Source organism: Sciurus vulgaris (genome assembly GCF_902686455.1).
Source record: "Sciurus vulgaris genome assembly, chromosome: 1".
Taxonomy (NCBI): domain Eukaryota; kingdom Metazoa; phylum Chordata; class Mammalia; order Rodentia; family Sciuridae; genus Sciurus; species Sciurus vulgaris.
The window spans coordinates 88,944,685-88,961,866 of record NC_136461.1 but is presented as its reverse complement, the minus strand read 5'-3'; the positions used below and the strand labels follow the sequence as shown (position 1 = coordinate 88,961,866).

At 34.5% G+C, this 17,182-nt stretch overlaps 1 pseudogene across 1 annotated transcript in view; it reads right to left on the bottom strand.

The window, feature by feature from the left end:
- Nucleotides 1–16,652, bottom strand: part of LOC306654138 (AP-1 complex-associated regulatory protein-like) — a 74,575-nt pseudogene extending 57,923 nt beyond the window's left edge. Inside the window, exon 1 of the transcript in view lies at nucleotides 15,995–16,652. The product of the transcript in view is annotated as an AP-1 complex-associated regulatory protein-like (transcript). The remainder of the gene's footprint in view (nucleotides 1–15,994) is intronic.
- Nucleotides 16,653–17,182: the final 530 nt, after the last annotated feature.

Genomic DNA, 17,182 nt, shown 5'->3' with positions numbered 1-17,182 from the left:
GTGTATATACAAAATATTCTTAATGTAGTTTTCGAAAGCACCCTCTAGACAGAATTTACTAGATTTATAAGGCCATCTTGTAGAATAAATAGGATTAGAGGAAAAGGATTAATCAAAACTCACTATTTACACTTACCATTAGTTCCTCTCTGTATTTTATAAACTAAGATATTCATTGCTGTGAATTAAATTATAAGGTAAAAGGGTATCACCATATACAAAAAATATATTATGCCACTTCTGTGAAATGCAATATGCAATAGAAATCTTGAGAAGAGAGAGATCCATGCACATGGACATATCAAGCTTCACAGAGGAGGTGATGCTTACACTGTACCTTAAAGATAGTGAGAGACAGGCAAAATGACCACAAGACTGGGATCCTAATGAGAATAAGATATATGCTGTTTGTATGTCTAAATATACTCTACTCTCATGCATACCTAAAACAACAAATAATAAAAAAGAAATAGGCAAAATGAAAGGAAAAGTCATATCTCTGGAGTAATAACAGAGTTTGAAATGCATGGGTGTATTCGGAATGGATAAGCAAGTGCTAGAAAACTACAAACTAAGTTTTATGATGTACTCTTTTTCTCTTTCATCTATAGCCACTCATTTCACCGGTTTTGGGCTCAGCCTGAGTCCACAGTTCTACTTTAACATGTGCTGGGCTTGCAGGTTGGGGCTTTGCTGAGAGACAGTAAGCTTTACAATAGATCTATACTATGTCTTTTCCTCCCCCCAGACCCTGTTATTTAAACATTTTCATATTGTTTCTATGTTTGGTAATGGAACTTCTGAATAATACATTTAAATTATTTTTGTCTGTATGTTATTGCTCCATAGATATTTTAATTGTCTTGTTCTTATCCATACATATCTTCAGAACTGGAGTTCTTGACTGGAAACTTTTCCTGATAACTATTGGTGGATCTGCTAATGACCCTCTCAAATGCTGAATGACATAATGAAACTATTCAGGAGTCATTTAACTCTTCCTGTTTAAATCACCTGGTTTTCCTGCCTGTCACATTACATAGGCACAAATACTACCATATCGATTAATGCTAGTAACATCAGACATATCTCAGGATAGGCAGTTTTACCTGCTGATATAGAATCTTAATACATGCAACTTATAAGGTAGAAATAAATTTTCTTTCAACATTAATTTTTACAGTAAAATTGTAAGTTAAGAATTAGTATTTTCGTTTTTCAGACTAAAAAAATGAAGAAACAGATTCACAGAAAAGAAAAATATACTTTAAATATTAATATTTTTATAATCTGGTTCATTTCACTCTGCCTTGGAATTACAGAAGAATATGCTCTTTGCCACATTTCAGAACCACTCACCTCAAAGGAAGTATATAGTGCTTTCATCTGTGAGATTTTCCATTTGTCCTTTAGACCAGCTATTATTCAGGTGGCCTAAAGCACTATTGTTGTTATAAAAAAGAAAAAAACGTACACTCAAGTAAGATACATGATAGATTTGTTTGATGAAATTATGCACAATGGATAATTGGTGGTGTGCTGGAGCTGGCTTGTATCAGCCATCGAGAGCCATTTTTATCATCTCTTCCAAGTTGTCCTTTATTGGCATTTTTGAGGGTATCTTGAAATAGGTATCTTGTAACATTATTCACACGACAGATATTGCCAAAGGTGGCCTTTTCTTTTCACAAAGTGATCATTTAAAATTTACTAGCATCCCAGTATATCGAAGGTGTGTCATGGTGAATGTTAAGAACAATAGTTATGTGGCAGTTATCAAGATATCAATAAAAGCTAAGGATAGAGTGGGGTAAAAATTGAAAAAAAAAAAAAAAAGAACAGCAATATAGGTAAAATGTTATCCAAATGAAGAATTTATAAAATTATTAATTAATTTTCTAAATTTAGGAACATTATAAGTAGTCAAAATGGAGATAAGTTTGTAAGTTAGCTCTAACTTAATAACCAATGACCTATGGATATGCTAAATACTCTTATTATAGCTATGATCTTTGTAGGCGCTGTATTGTATTCTCCTATGTTCAGAAGACAGTTTATGTTAAGACCAACATGTACTTTGATGGTAGAACAGTAGTGTCCTTAGAACAGTCTAGAGAGGCTGTGGTGTGAGTCCCAACAAGGCCATGCACTTTATAATCACATGAAAATCTACATATGGATTTGAAAATATGTGCACATTTCTGTCATTGAATATTCAGGACTCAGATTTTCGCAGACATCAATTTTTCTTTGCTTATGGTAATGCCTTAACACTGGAAAACTCTAAATGGTGTGCCTTATGTGCTCAAATTAGGAAGACTTGTGAATTTTGCTACTGCCAATATGGACAATAGAAACTGCTGGGGAGTAGAATATGATTAAAATAAAGGTCTGAATATTGGTGAGGGTTGGATGTGTTCCAAGTTTTTCCCTATGAACAGTCAATTATATTTCACTCAACAAGTGAAATAGCATATTCCTTTGTATGGATTTACATTTCCTTAGAATGCCATTTGTTTTTACCTGATGAACTTCCTTTAATGTTTCCTATAATAAAGTTTTTCTAGATGTCAATTCTTTCTGCTTTTGGATGTGTGAATACTGATTTATGTTTTGTTGCCCATGGAGGAATCTGTTTTCTCTGTTCTTCTGTACCTAATGTGGTATTCTGTTTTTTTCTTGTTTGTTTGTTTGTTTGTTTTCCTTTTGGTCAGCTTTTAAGTTTTTTAGCACAAATTTTAAGCCATTTAAACACAATAAGCCTAGGTGCAGTTTTCCTTGCCTTTCTAGGGCTTAATGTCAATGTTGGTCTAGATTTCTTCAAGTTGGCTAATGCTTTTATTTATAAGTGCATTTTTTTCCTGTCTCACATGCTTTCTCTCTCTCTCTCTCTCTCTTTCTCTCTTCTCAGAAGTTCCAATAATTTGTACAGTGAGCTACTAAAAGTTGTACCAAATCTCACTTATGAGTATCTCTTGGCTGTTGGTTTCATCCCATGAAATTCCCATCCACAGACATAACCGTCTTTATCTCTAGATGTTTGTATTGGATATTTTTTTTTAACTTCAGTGTCTCTTCTTAAATATGATTAGTCTTCCTTTGATCTCCTTGACTCTTTGTATATAGCTATAATCACTTTTTTAATTACCTTTTCAATAAATGTACCATCTATTTCATTCTTCAATTGCTATTATTGTAGATTTTATTTTCTCTTCTTTATGTATTTTTGTACTTCATTTTATTTATGGTAATTTTCAAGTAAGCATTAGATATTGTGAATTTTTGGGTAACTTGAGTGCTGACTACTTTTTATTTTAAATTTATTTTATGCACTCACTTTAATCTAATATTCAGTTAATATATTTGAACAAGACACTTTTGGAGTTTATTTTAAGCTTTATTAGGCAAAGCCGGACTAAAATTTACTACAAAGTTTTCCAGTTCTGAGACAAAATCATTACTAGTATTCTACCTGATCCCGTCCTACCCCCACCATACCTCCTGTTCTCTTTCTCTTTCTCTGAAGGTAGAAACAGCAAGTCTTCTTTTAATTTTGAGAATAGTACCTTCTAATTCGTAGAAATGTTCTTTCTTCAGCCTCAGGTAGTTTTCTCACAAGGATTTAGTGGTCAGTACTTAGCATAAAAATCAAATTGGCCCTCTCCGGGTCTACAGAGATTCATCTCTGTGTAGATCATTTCTCTCTCATACTCTGCCTTCTAAATTATACCAGCCTCGATTTACCTTGTCTCTCAGGCTCAGCTCCACAAGTGAAAAGTCCACTGATCTCTCTATGGACATGCTGTACTCTGCAGTGTGAACTGGAGACAGTAACCTAGGGAAAACTTGGGTTCCCCTCATTGGATTTCCACCTTCTCCTTCATTGTCTTTTGCTGCCTGTTGCAGCAAAATCAGTACTTCACACATTTTGCCAGTTAACTTACACAAGAGCACACACTAGTCTGACTCAGTCACTTCCTTACTCACTTGTACATCACATGATACAAAAATCTCTATTACCCTTGCTCCATGATCTGGAATTTTATAGTTACATTAAAGTGACTGGTATAAATGAACTCAAATGATCAAAAATATGTGCTTTCTGGGTAAGTTGGTGTTACAGAAATCCAGATGTTTACCCTTGTATATCCTAACTCAGAAACTCATTTGTAAAAGAAAATGCATTTTTATGTAATGCTTTTCTCATTGATTATTATTTCTTATTAAGCAACTTAGTGGAACTATTTCCATTTATACAAGCATTATCTAACCATTAATGTGGAACATTTGACATGTGCTTAACGTGTTAATGAAGGTTATCACTGACAACATTTTCCAAGAGCTGGAAAACACAGAACACAGAAAACTGATTAGTCACCATGACAGAATGAACACTGGCGAATTACTTTTCTTTGCATATCATTGAAAAAAATCAATTAGATGAATGCATAGTGATAAATACTGTTTAAAGTAGAAAAACAAAGAAAAAGAGCTCAATTCTGCTAGTAACTGCTTCCTAATTTTTTTCCTCTTTTGCTTGGCAATCTTGGGAAAAGGGACTTAGGAAAAAATGGAATAAAGTTCATCTTCAACTGTAAGAATTGCCCTTTTACTGCTTTTCAGAAGCCTAATGCTATCAAATTCAATACACAATGAAAAGGTACATCATTGGACTACTGTGATATTTTAGAAATAAAATTTGAAAATTGCCTTCCAACAATAAACCAAAATAGGGAGTATTTAATTGTGTCCTTCCCTTTCCTCTTACATACAATTTATTTTTAAGTGTTTCTAGTTTTGTGGTTGCTTGTAAAATGTCAAACCTAACATTCAATATTATTTTTGAGACCTATGAATGCCACATAGCAAGATATTGAATCTGTTTAAAAGCTCCTGATGTAAATTAATTTTATAATTGTGCATGTTTTTGAGGAACCCAAAATAATGTTTTTTCACTTTTATTATGATATGTAATTATACAAAATATTATTCAGGAACTAAATATATACTTTTTCTTTAAGGAATAGTATTAAAAGAAATTATACAGAATGGATTTTATTTGGCATTTTGAGTTAGAGTAGTATGTATTTGAATATTTTTGGACAATTGACTTGGAGCTATTTGTGGAGTAGTAAGATCATTTGATCAAAGATACTGTGTTATTTCTGAATAATTAAAAGTAAAGAAAATGATTAAAGAAACAAAACTACCATTTGCTTTATGTGATTACAATAACAAGAAACCAAGATCTAACTTGGAGATAAGTAAATAAGCTCTTTCTTGACAGTATCTCACTTATCTTTAGTCTTCTCTTTTGATTTGATAAAAGTAACCTTTGGTTTTGTTTTTTATTTTTTTGCTGTTAAAATTACTCAAATTATTGTAGAAAGCAGTGTATACAAGATAAGTATATTACTAGAAATAGCAATATAATAGAGGAAAAAAATTTATCTTTTAACTCCATAGTATTTCCTCTTCTCTAATATAGTATTGGGCAATAAGGGAAAAAAATCTACAAGCTACCATCACTCTCAGTTAAATAAACAAAATAAAAAACATTACACAAACATTTCTGACTTTTTTGATAATTGTGTGATAATTGGTTTCTGTCTCCCAAGATACAGAGATCTGAAGGTAACAGGTAGATTTTGGATGCTAAAACAATGGTTAGTCAACAAATTTAAAGAGGATAGGGAATATTTTTTTTTTTATTGTAAACAAATGGGATACATGTTGTTTCTCTGTTTGTACATGGCGTAAAGTCATACCATTTGTGTAATCATAAATTTACATAGAGTAATGTTGTTTGATTCATTCTGTTATTTTTTCCCTTCCCCCCACCACTCCGACCCCTCTTTACCCTCTATACAGTACTTCCTTCCTCCATACTTGCCCCCCTCCCTAACCCTAACTCTAACCCTAACACTAACCCTTCCCTCCCCCCCATTATGTGTCATCCTCCACTTATTAGTGATATCATTCGTCCTTTGGCTTTTTGAGATTGGCTTATCTCACTTAGCATGATATTCTCCAATTTCATCCATTTGCCTGCAAATGCCATAATTTTATCATTCTTTATGGCTGAGTAATATTCCATTGTATATATATACCACAGTTTCTTTATCCACTCATCAATTGAAGGGCATCTAGGTTGGTTCCACAGTCTGGCTATTGTGAATTGAGCAGCTATGAACATTGATGTGGCTGTATCTCTGTAGTATGCAGATTTTAAGTCCTTTGGGTATAGGCCAAGGAGTGGGATAGCTGGGTCAAATGGAGGGTCCATTCCAAGTTTTCTAAGGAATCTCCACACTGCTTTCCAGAGTGGCTGCACTAATTTGCAGCCCCACCAGCAGTGTATGAGTGTACCTTTCTCCCCACATCCTCGCCAACACCTGTTGTTGCTCGTATTCTTGATAATCGCCATTCTAATTGGGGTGAGATGGAATCTTAGGGTGGTTTTGATTTGCATTTCTCTTATTACTAGAGATGTTGAGCATTTTTCCATATGTTTGTTGATTGCTTGTAGATCTTCTTCTGTGAAGTGTCTATTCATTTCCTTAGCCCATTTGTCGACTGGATTATTTGAATTCTTGGAGTAGAGTTTTTTGAGTTCTTTATAGATTCTGGAGATTAGTGCTCTATCTGAAGTATGATTGGCAAAGATATTCTCCCACTCTGTAGGCTCTTTCTTCGTATTGCTGATAGTTTCCTTTGCTGAGAGAAAGCTTTTTAGTTTGAATCTATCCCAGTGGTTGATTCTAGCTTTTATTTCTTGTGCTATGGGAGTCCTGTTAAGGAAGTCTGGTCCTAGACCAACAAGGTGAAGATTTGGACCTACTTTTTCTTCTATAATCTGCAGGGTCTCTGGTCTGATTCCGAGGTCCTTAATCCATTTTGAGTTTAGTTTCTTTGGTTTTAAAGATTTCAACCCAATGTTGCTTTCCAGGAAACTCCCTACCTTTTGATGAATGATAGCTAAAGGACTCTCATTCATGCTATCTTGTGACATAGTCTTATAACATTATGTACACTTTCTCCATAATACTAGATATAGTCCGTATATCTATTTTTATAATTATTGGATTTATGTCCAACTATTCACTAAGATGAATGTATCATAGAAGGAATGAATTTAGTTCTGTTAATCATTATCAAGTTCATTAACAAAAAAATGTCAAATGTGTAACAAGTACCTACTGAATGACTATATTAATTAATGCATGAAGTATCCAACACTTATATCTATTGTGAAAAATCTGTGCCCAGGGATTAGACTCACCTTCTGATGTAAATATTATCTTTACTTGCTTCGGAAGACTCGTCCATTAAAAGCATGAGCATAGGTAAGTTTTAAAACTATATTTGTCCTTAAAGAAGCATTCATATTCAATGCTTAACTTCCATTGATTTCATTAGTTGGTCACTTAGCAACACTTCAGTTATTTCTAAACCATATTATATTTCATAATATACATTTTCTCTCAGATAAATTCATTGTATTGTATTCATATTATCCAATCATTTCATAATCATTTGTTAGGTGCCCACAGTGTGCCAAACACTGGGCTATTTGTTGGCAAAATTCAAACAGTAAGAGATAACTATTTTTTTTTCACAAAATTAGAAGAGAAACCTGGCAATTATTAGATTATAATATGATAAGCATTATTGTAGTAATAGTTACAGGATGTTATAAAAGAAAAATAATAGCATTTATGTCAGAAAAACATGTCAGGGAAATCTTACTAATGAGGAGATACAATAAACAGCCAGGACCCAGGCAAGAGAATAGCCTTCTCCAGTAAAAAAGGATAATAATAAAAATGGATATCAGTCAAGATTATTAAAAATGGTGAACAGAAATGTAAAAGTGATCTTTTTAAGTGGAAGAATACGGATTTGAGTGAGAAGAAATGCAAAAGTTTAATAGATCTACTAGTGAAATACAACTAGGAAACTAGGCAACCATTATTGGTTATCACTTAAGCATAATAATGATTTAGCATTAGAAATGTATAGTAGCCAGGTTCATGTTATATTTCTTTAATGACTTTAGGCAACTGCTATAAAAAATCAAAGGAAAAAATAAATAAAATAAATGGCCACATTCATTTAAATTTTAAATCAAATGATCAACAAAAGGCAATTAACTATGAACAAATGGTATTCTGAACTCAAGAAATGACACCAAAAGGCAGCTGCCACCTTGGTGTCTGAGCAATCACTATGACCTATGTATATTGGTCCCCTTATTCACATTTCCCATGATTACAATAAAGGTCCTGTTCAGATCATATTTTTTCTCCCTTAAAATATGCAGTGAGGTGCCTGCCTGCCCACCCCCTGTACAGACTGATGCCTCCCCCACAGACTGACACCAGGGACCATGCCTGCTGCCCCTGCACCAACCTGGCACACCTGCAATGTGGCTACCCCGCTTCTCTGGAGGCTGGTGCAGACATTTTACATTATTCCTGAGGGTGTGGCCACCATGATTGGAGGGGCAGCTCCTTTCCTGAGACACCTACAGGAGACTGGAGACCATTTGACAGGTACCACACTAGCATCAAGATACTGAGGAGTGGGAGGTTTGAGTGGTGGATGACTGTGAACCATAGATTTTTGTTGTTGTTGTTTTAATTTTTAATTTTTTATTTCTTCTTTTTTTTTCTTCACTCTATTTTCCTTTTATTTGCTATTCCCTTGGAGTCTCTTTCTCCCTTTTCTAATGCTAAAGACCAACTTCTTTTGACCCTACTCTCACTCTTCCCTTGATCAGGTACCACTATTTATTCACTTACATCTTACAACCCTCCCCATCCTCTTCATCCAAAACTAGAAATACTGTAGAAAATTATTGAACTCATCCTGTTTATTACAATAATGTTAAAGTCTTCATAGGGGCTATCTGGTTTAGGGCTGCATACTTGTTTTTATAGGGTGCTGCAAATGTTGATCTCCCCCTCAAAGGAGAGGTACTGGAAACCTGCTGGATCACAATAAGCCTACAGGGGGGAAGCTGCAGTACTTCAGATCTTCACTACTAGAGGGGAATATACAAAAACAATATGAAAAAAACAGGAGAAGAAAATGTCCCTAACAAACCCAGATGTTATTTTGATGGAATCCAATGACAGCATGACAGTAGAAATGACAGAAAAAGAGGTTAGAATCTGCATAATTAAAATGATCCCTGAAGCAAAAGATGAGCAAATGCAGGCTATGCATGATCACTCCAATAAATAGTTAAAAGAGCAAATTCAGGAAACAAAAGAGCATTTCGATAAAAAGATGGAGATTCTGAAAAAAAAAAAAAAACAGACAAGAATACTTCAGATGAAAGAAACAATAAGTCAAATTAAAAACTCAATAGAAAGAATCAACAACAGAAAAGATCTCGTGGAAGACAGAATCTCAGACAATGAAGACAAAATATTTAATCTTCAAAATAAAGTTGACCAAACTGAGACAATGGTAAGAAATCATGAGCGGAACCTCCAGGAATTATGGAACATAATGAAAAGACCAAATTTAAGGACTACTGGGATTGAGAAAGGCACAGAGATACAAACCAAAGGAATGAACAACCTGTTCAATAAAATAATACAAAAAATTTCCCAAACCTGAAAAATGAAATGGAAAGTCAAATATAAGAGGCTTACAGAACACCAAATTCACAAAATTACAACATATCTGCACCAAGGCACATTATAATAAAAATAACTAACATACAAAAATAAAGATAGGATTTTAAAGACAGAGAGAAAAAAGCACCAGACTACTTGTAAGGAGAAACCAATATGAAAATTGGCATATTTATCAGCCCAGAACATAAAAACTAGAAGGGCCTAGAATGATATAATTCAAAGTCTGAAAGAACGTGGATACCAACCAAGAATCCTATACCCAACAAAACTAACCTTCAGATTTGACGATGAAATAAAATCTTTCCATGATAAACAAAAGTTAAAAGAATTTACAAATAGAAAGCATGCACTACAGAACATTCTCAGCAAAATATTTCATGAAGAGAAAGTGAAAAACAACAATGCAATTCAATAAAGGAAGGAACTATCCTGAAGGAAAAGCCAATCAAAGGAGAAACCAAATCAAGTTAAAAACCAAAAATAAGCCCAAATGACCAGTAATACAAATCGTATCTCAATAATAACCCTTAATGTTAATGGCTTAAACTCATTAATCAAAAGACACAGACTGGCACATTGGATTAGAAAGAAAGACCCAACAATATTCTGCCTTCAAGAGACTCATCTCATAGAAAAATACATCCACAGACTAAAGGTGAAAGGATGGGGGAAAAACATACCATGCACATGGATTCGGTAAAAAAGCAGGGGTCTCCATCTTCAGATAAAGTGGACTTCAAACCTAAGTTAGTCAGAAGGGATAAAGAATGATGTTTCATACTGCTCCAGGGAACCATAAACCAGCAAGACATAATGATTTTAAATATTTATGCCCCAAATAATGGAGCATCTATGTACATCAAACAAACCCTTCTCAATGTTAAGAATCAAATAAACCAAAACACAATAATAGTGAAAGACTTTAACACATTGCTCTCACCAATGCATAGATCCTCCAAACAAAAATTGAACAGAGAAACTATAGAAATAAATAATACAATCCATGATAGAGGCTTAATGGACATATACAGATTATTTCATCCATCATCGTGTGACTATATATTCTTCTTAGCAGTTCATGGATCCTTCTCCAAAATAGACAATATGCTATGCCAGAAAGAAGCCATTAGAAATATAAAAATAGAAATACTACCTTGTATTCTATCAGAGCATAATGGAATATAATTAGAAATCAATGATGAAATACTACTCCTACATCTGGAGACTAAATAATATGGTACTGAATGATGCAATGATAACAGAAGATATCAGGGAAGACATAAAAAAATTCTTAGAGGTAAATGAGAACAACAACACAGCATATTGAAATCTCTGGGACACTCTGAAAGTAGTACTAAGAGAAAGGTTCATTGCATTGAGCTCATACATTAAAAAAATAAAGTCAACAACTAAATGACCTAACATTACACCTCAAAGTCCTAGAAAAAGAATAGATCAACAACAAAAATAGTAGAGGACAGGAAATAATTAAAATCAGAACTATAATCAATGAATTTGAAACAAGAGAAACAATTCAAACAATTGACAAGACAAAAAGTTGGTTCTTTGAAAAAGTAAACAAAATTGATAAACCCTTAGCCACACTAATGAAGTGAAAAAGAGAGAAAACTCAAATTACTAGAATTTGAGATGAAAAAGGAAAGATCACGACAGACACCATTGAAATACACAACATGATTAGAAGCTACTTTGAAAATCTATACACCAACAAAATAGATATCAAAAACTTTGACAAATTTTTAGGGACATATGATCTTCCCAAACTGAATCAGGAAGACATACACAATTTAGACAGATCAATTTCAACCACTGAAATAGAAGAAACCATCAAAAGGTTACCAACCAAGAAAAGTCCAGATCTAGATGGATTCTCAGCTGAATTCTACAAGACCTTAAAGAAGAACTAATACCAATACTCCTCAAGGTATTCCAGAAAATAGAAAAGGAGGGAACACTTCCAAATTCATTCTATGAAGCTAGTATCACCCTGATCCCAAAACCAGACAAAGATGCAACAAGGAAAGAAAACTTTAGACCAGTATCCCTGAAGAACATAGACACAAAAATCCTTAACAAAATTCTGGCAAATTGCACACAAAAATGTATCAAAAAGGTAGTGCACTGTGATCAAGTGGGGTTCACCCCAGGGAAGTAAGTTTGGTTCAACATCCAGAAATTAATAAATGTAATTCATCATATAAATAGACTTAAAGTTAAGAACCACATGATTATTTCAATAGATGCTAAGAAAGCATTTGATAAAACACAGCGCCAGTTCATGCTCAAAACGCTAGAAAAAATAGGGATAGTATGAACCTACCTCAACATTATAAAGGCTATCTAAGCTAAGCACACAGCCAACATCATTCTAAATGGAGAAAAACTGAAAGCATTCCCTCTAAAAACTGGAACAAGACAAGGATGCCCTCTTCCACCATTTCTATTCAGCATCTTCCTTGAAACACTAGCCATAGCAATTAGACAGACCAAAGAAATTAAAGGGATATGAATGGAAAAAGAGGAACTCAAGCTGTCAGTATTTGCTGATGACATGATTCTATATTTAGATGAACCAAAAAAACTCGAGTGGAAAACTTCTAGAACTCATAAATGAATTCAGCAAAGTAGAAGGATATAAAATCAATATACATAAATCTAATGCACTTCTATTCATAAGTGATGAATCCTCTGAAAGAGAAATTAGGAAAGTCACTCCATTCACAATAGCTTCAAAAAAAAAAAAATACTTGGGAATCAATCTAACAAAAGAGTTGAAAGATGTCTAAAATGAAAACTACGGAACACTAAAGAAGAAATTGCAGAAAACATTAGAAGATGGAAAGATCGCCCATGTTCTTGGATAGGCAGAATTAATATTTTCAAAATGGCCATTCTACCAATGGTGATATACAGATTCAATGCAATTCCAAATAGAATCCCAATGACATTCCTCACAGAAATAGAAAAAGCAATCATGAACTTCATTTGGAAGAATAAAAGACCTCAAATAGCCAAAACCATCCTGAACAGGAAAAGTAAAGTGGGTATCACAATACTAGACCCTAAACTATACTCCAGAGCAATAGTAACAAAAACATCATGGTATTGACACCAAAATAGACAGGCAGATCAATGGTACAGAATAGAAGACACAGAGACAGACCCATATAAATAGAGTTACCTCATACTAGACAGAGGTGCCACAAAACTACAATGGAGAAAAGATAGCCTATTCAACAAATGGTGCTGGGAAAACTGGAAAATCATAGGAAGTAAAATGAAATTAAACTTCTACCTCTCACCCTGCACGAAACTCAACTCAAAATGGATCAAGAACTTAGGAATTAGACCAGAGATTCTGCACCAAATAGAAAACAAACTAGGTCCAAATCTTCATGATGTTGGCTTAGGATCAGACTTCCTTAACAAGACTCCCAAAGCAAAAGAAATCAAAACGAGAATCAATCAATGGGATGGATTTATCTAGGCAAAGGATATAATCAAGAATGTGAAAAGAAAGTCTGAATAGAGGTAGAAAATCTTTTCCACATGTACCTCAGACAGAGCACTAATATCCAAAATTTATAAAGAACTTATAAAACTTTACACCAAAAGTACAAATAACCCAATCAATAAATGGGCCAAGGAACTGGACAGATACTTTACAGAAGAAGATATACAGATGATTAATAAATAAATGAAAAAATGTTCAACATCTCTAGCAATTAGAGGAATGCAAATTAAAATAGCTCTAAGATTTTGTTTTATTCCAATTAGAATGGCTATTATGAAGAACGCAAACAATAATAGATGTTGGTGTAGATGTGGGGAAAACGCACACTTTTACTTTGCCAGTGGAGTTGCAAATTTGGTGCAGCCACTCTGGAAAGCAGTGTGGAGAATCCTCAGAAAACTTGGAATGGACCCAACTTTTGACCCAGTTATCCCACTCCTTAGTTTATACCCAAAGGACTTAAAATTAGCATACTATAGTAACACTGCCACATCAATGTTTATAGCAACTCAATTCACAATAGCTAGATTGTAGAACCAACCTAGATGCCCTTCAACAGATGAATAGACAAAGAAACTGTGGTATATATACACAATGGAATATTATTAGCCTTAAAGGAGAATGATATTATGGCATTTGCTGATAAACGTGGATGGAATTGGAGAATATCATGCTTAGTGAAATAAATCAGTCCCATAAAATCAAAGGCCAAATATTTTCCATGATAACTGGTTGATGATATATAATGGGGGTGGGGAGATAGGGGTTGAGAGAAGAATAGAGGACCATTAGGTTATACAGAGGGAAACGAAAGGGGTATGAAAAATGGTGAAATGAGACAGACATCATTAGCCTATGTACTTGTATGATTACAAAAATGGTATGAATCTACATTGTGCACAAAAATAGAAACGAAATGATGTACCCCATTTGTGCATAGTGAATCAAAATGTAGTCTGTAATAATAAAAAATAAAAAAATAAAATTAAAAAATATATAGACTTAGTTTCGTCCAACACTTTTATCTTCAGAATTTTAACTTTCTTAAGTGAGAGAATGTATATAAAGCCCTCAGCATGGAACCTAGGAATATAATGAGACCTCAATAAATATCTGTTAATTTGTAGCAAGAAAAAATTGGTAAAAACTAAACAAAACCTTGCAATGTGAATTGTGATGGTCCCAATGCCTTCTTTCCTCCTCTGTCAGGTACTCCAAGAAGGTATGAATTACATGAGTCTCTTGGATACAAAGTTCATTAAGAGTGATAACTGAGCTGTTGTGAAACCTTTAATTTATCAAGATGTCACCTTGATTCAGCAATACCACTGAACAACATAAATCTTTACAGTTTGCTTCACATATTGTGTATATATCTTCAAAGTTTCAGTGAGGCATACTTAAAAGATCCCTGTTTTTGAATACTTTAAATTAAGACTGCAGAAATAAATGAACTTAGGACATGGCAGGATTACAAGATGTCTAGAAAGGAACAGTTACCATAAATAATTATTTCTTATGTTAACATTTATGTCCTTTCTCTAGAAGCAGAATAAATTCATCTTGAGCCATAGCAGTGCGTGTGTGTTGTAGAGTCACATTTTTCTTCAGGCATTTCTTCCTCCAGTCACCCTACTTTTTTTTTCATTTGAATCAGTAATCTAGACTATAATTGATTATATTTAATTACTGATACTTTTTAAAGGATTTAAAAATATTGTACTAAAATATCATAACAGAAGCAGGATTCTGAATTTGTCCACTACATTTTCAGCAACACCGTTGTTTTCATCTCAAGTGGATCTTTGAATCATCATGAAAATATTGCATGTTTAATTCCCACAAGGTAACCCCATTTTGTTTTTTAACTTCTATACAAATTATTTGATTTTATTACTAAAAAATGGACTTGAATGAGTTGGCTATACTCAAATTTCATGTCTCTAAAGATAGTAAAATTCAAGATTAGGGTATGGTTCATTCTATCCCTTGCTTAAAGAAAACCACATTTTTCCTCAATCAATATTTATTTTCTTATATCTATGTTAATATATCGCTATATATGAGGTAGTGGTATATAAAGATAGATCACACACACACACCTACACACACACACACACACACACACACACACACCTTTTTAGGTATGGGATTCTAAAAAGCACAAAACTGCCTTGGATCAACTAAGGACCAAGTGCAAAGAGACTTCTTTGAAGAATCTTGGAAATAGTAAACTAATTAAATGAAGTTCACAGACTCAGACAAAGATGTATAACAGATAAAAAATGATAGTTGAAAGTACCACAGGTGGTAACAGGCAGAAAATGCAACTTTAAAGAATAATTATCTAAAGGAATACCAAAGGGAGTATGATGGATGGAGTTATATATGCAAGAGCTTTCCAAAATGTCTTGATAAGACAGATATTACTATTACTACTCAGCAATAGAACCAGTATTCAAACCCATTCATTAGTCACTCAACAAATATTCATTGAGCAATGTTTATGCTGGACATTGTTCTTTGTGAAAACTCAGTCCCTAGCCTCATTTATTGTACATATTGATTTTTATTCCTAGAAATATGCTGCCACAAAATGACTAGGTAAGGAGCATGGACAGCACTGTAAGTTTAAAAAGCACCAAGAATAAAGAAAATACATAAGTTTTTAAATATTACACTGCAGTTTTTCAAAGAAAAGTTTTATTTATTTATTTTTTTACTTTTCACAAACCTTTAATAACATAACATACAAATGGGCTCTCATTCCCCATTTTCTACTAATAGTCTTCTTCCCTGCAGCTCCCACCTTCGGAGGGAGGAAGCTGAGGGTCTGGCGCAAAAGGCTTCTCATCGAAACAGTTCACCCCATAGTCCAGCGTGGGAAGGGAATAGAAGTGCACGTTCCTTTGAGGACACACGTCCAACAGGTAGGAGGCAGAGTGGTGAAGCCGCGGAGCTAGGTTGCGGAGGGGTGGGGTAACGGGTCTCTCCCAAAAGGTGGGAATCGGGAGTGGGGATCTGATCCGGCGCTGTGGCGTCCTATTAAACAGGGGCTGCTCTGGGACCACCAGAGCAGGTTGATGCAGACCAGGGGACTCCGTGTAGGGGCTTCTTCCTCTGGAGGCATAACCGTCGCCTTCAGAGGTGTCTGACCCCCACATCGAATCCGGAATGTCCACTTTAAAGTCAGGGTTGGTAGCAGCCTCCGGAGGGGCTATGGTTATAGCCGCATTCAAACCGCAACGCCGCCTCTTGTTTATCCAATAGAGGTGTGGACAGTACGTGAAGCTGGCAGCCTTCATCACCTCTGCCCACTGCTGGGCACGCCTCTCCCGCCGCACCTTCTTCCTCCAATGGAGAAACACCATGCAGCAGATTGTTAGCACAGAACATAGCCCCATGCATCCAAAGTAGAGGAGGATCCAAGTGCCTGAAAGGCTAAAGTCCTCCTCCTGCGAATCCATGAGGGTGAGCGTTGTTACCAGGCCTATGGCTCTGGAAACAATGAACTCACCCACTAATCTGGACACCAGTGGGAGTCATCGGAAGGCCCCGCCCCATTGTTACATAAAGAAGTTGTCACCGGGTTCTGAGCACTGGAAATTCCATTTTAATATGGCATATTCACTTTTCAAAGAACACAGTTTACCTAAAGGGGAAAAATCACTAGTGAATAATTTGATTCATGTCATTAAAACAAACAGAAAATAAAATCAAAAAGCTTGAAGTCCATGGAAAGCTCTCTTATGGTATATTATTGAATGTTTTAAGGTCATAGCAACTTTGTTGAGTGTGAGTTGGATTAACTAAATAGTGTTTTTAATGCTCAATTCACATTTTGTTTTCACTAGAAAAAGTAGATTTTATGACAGTATTTATCGAGTCACAAATTGCATTACCAAAAATGTAGTACTCTGAAACAGAATCTCAGTTATCATTTTATGTGACAAATTATAAGTGAAGTAACTGTCACTGTGACAGGTTGCTTGTTTTC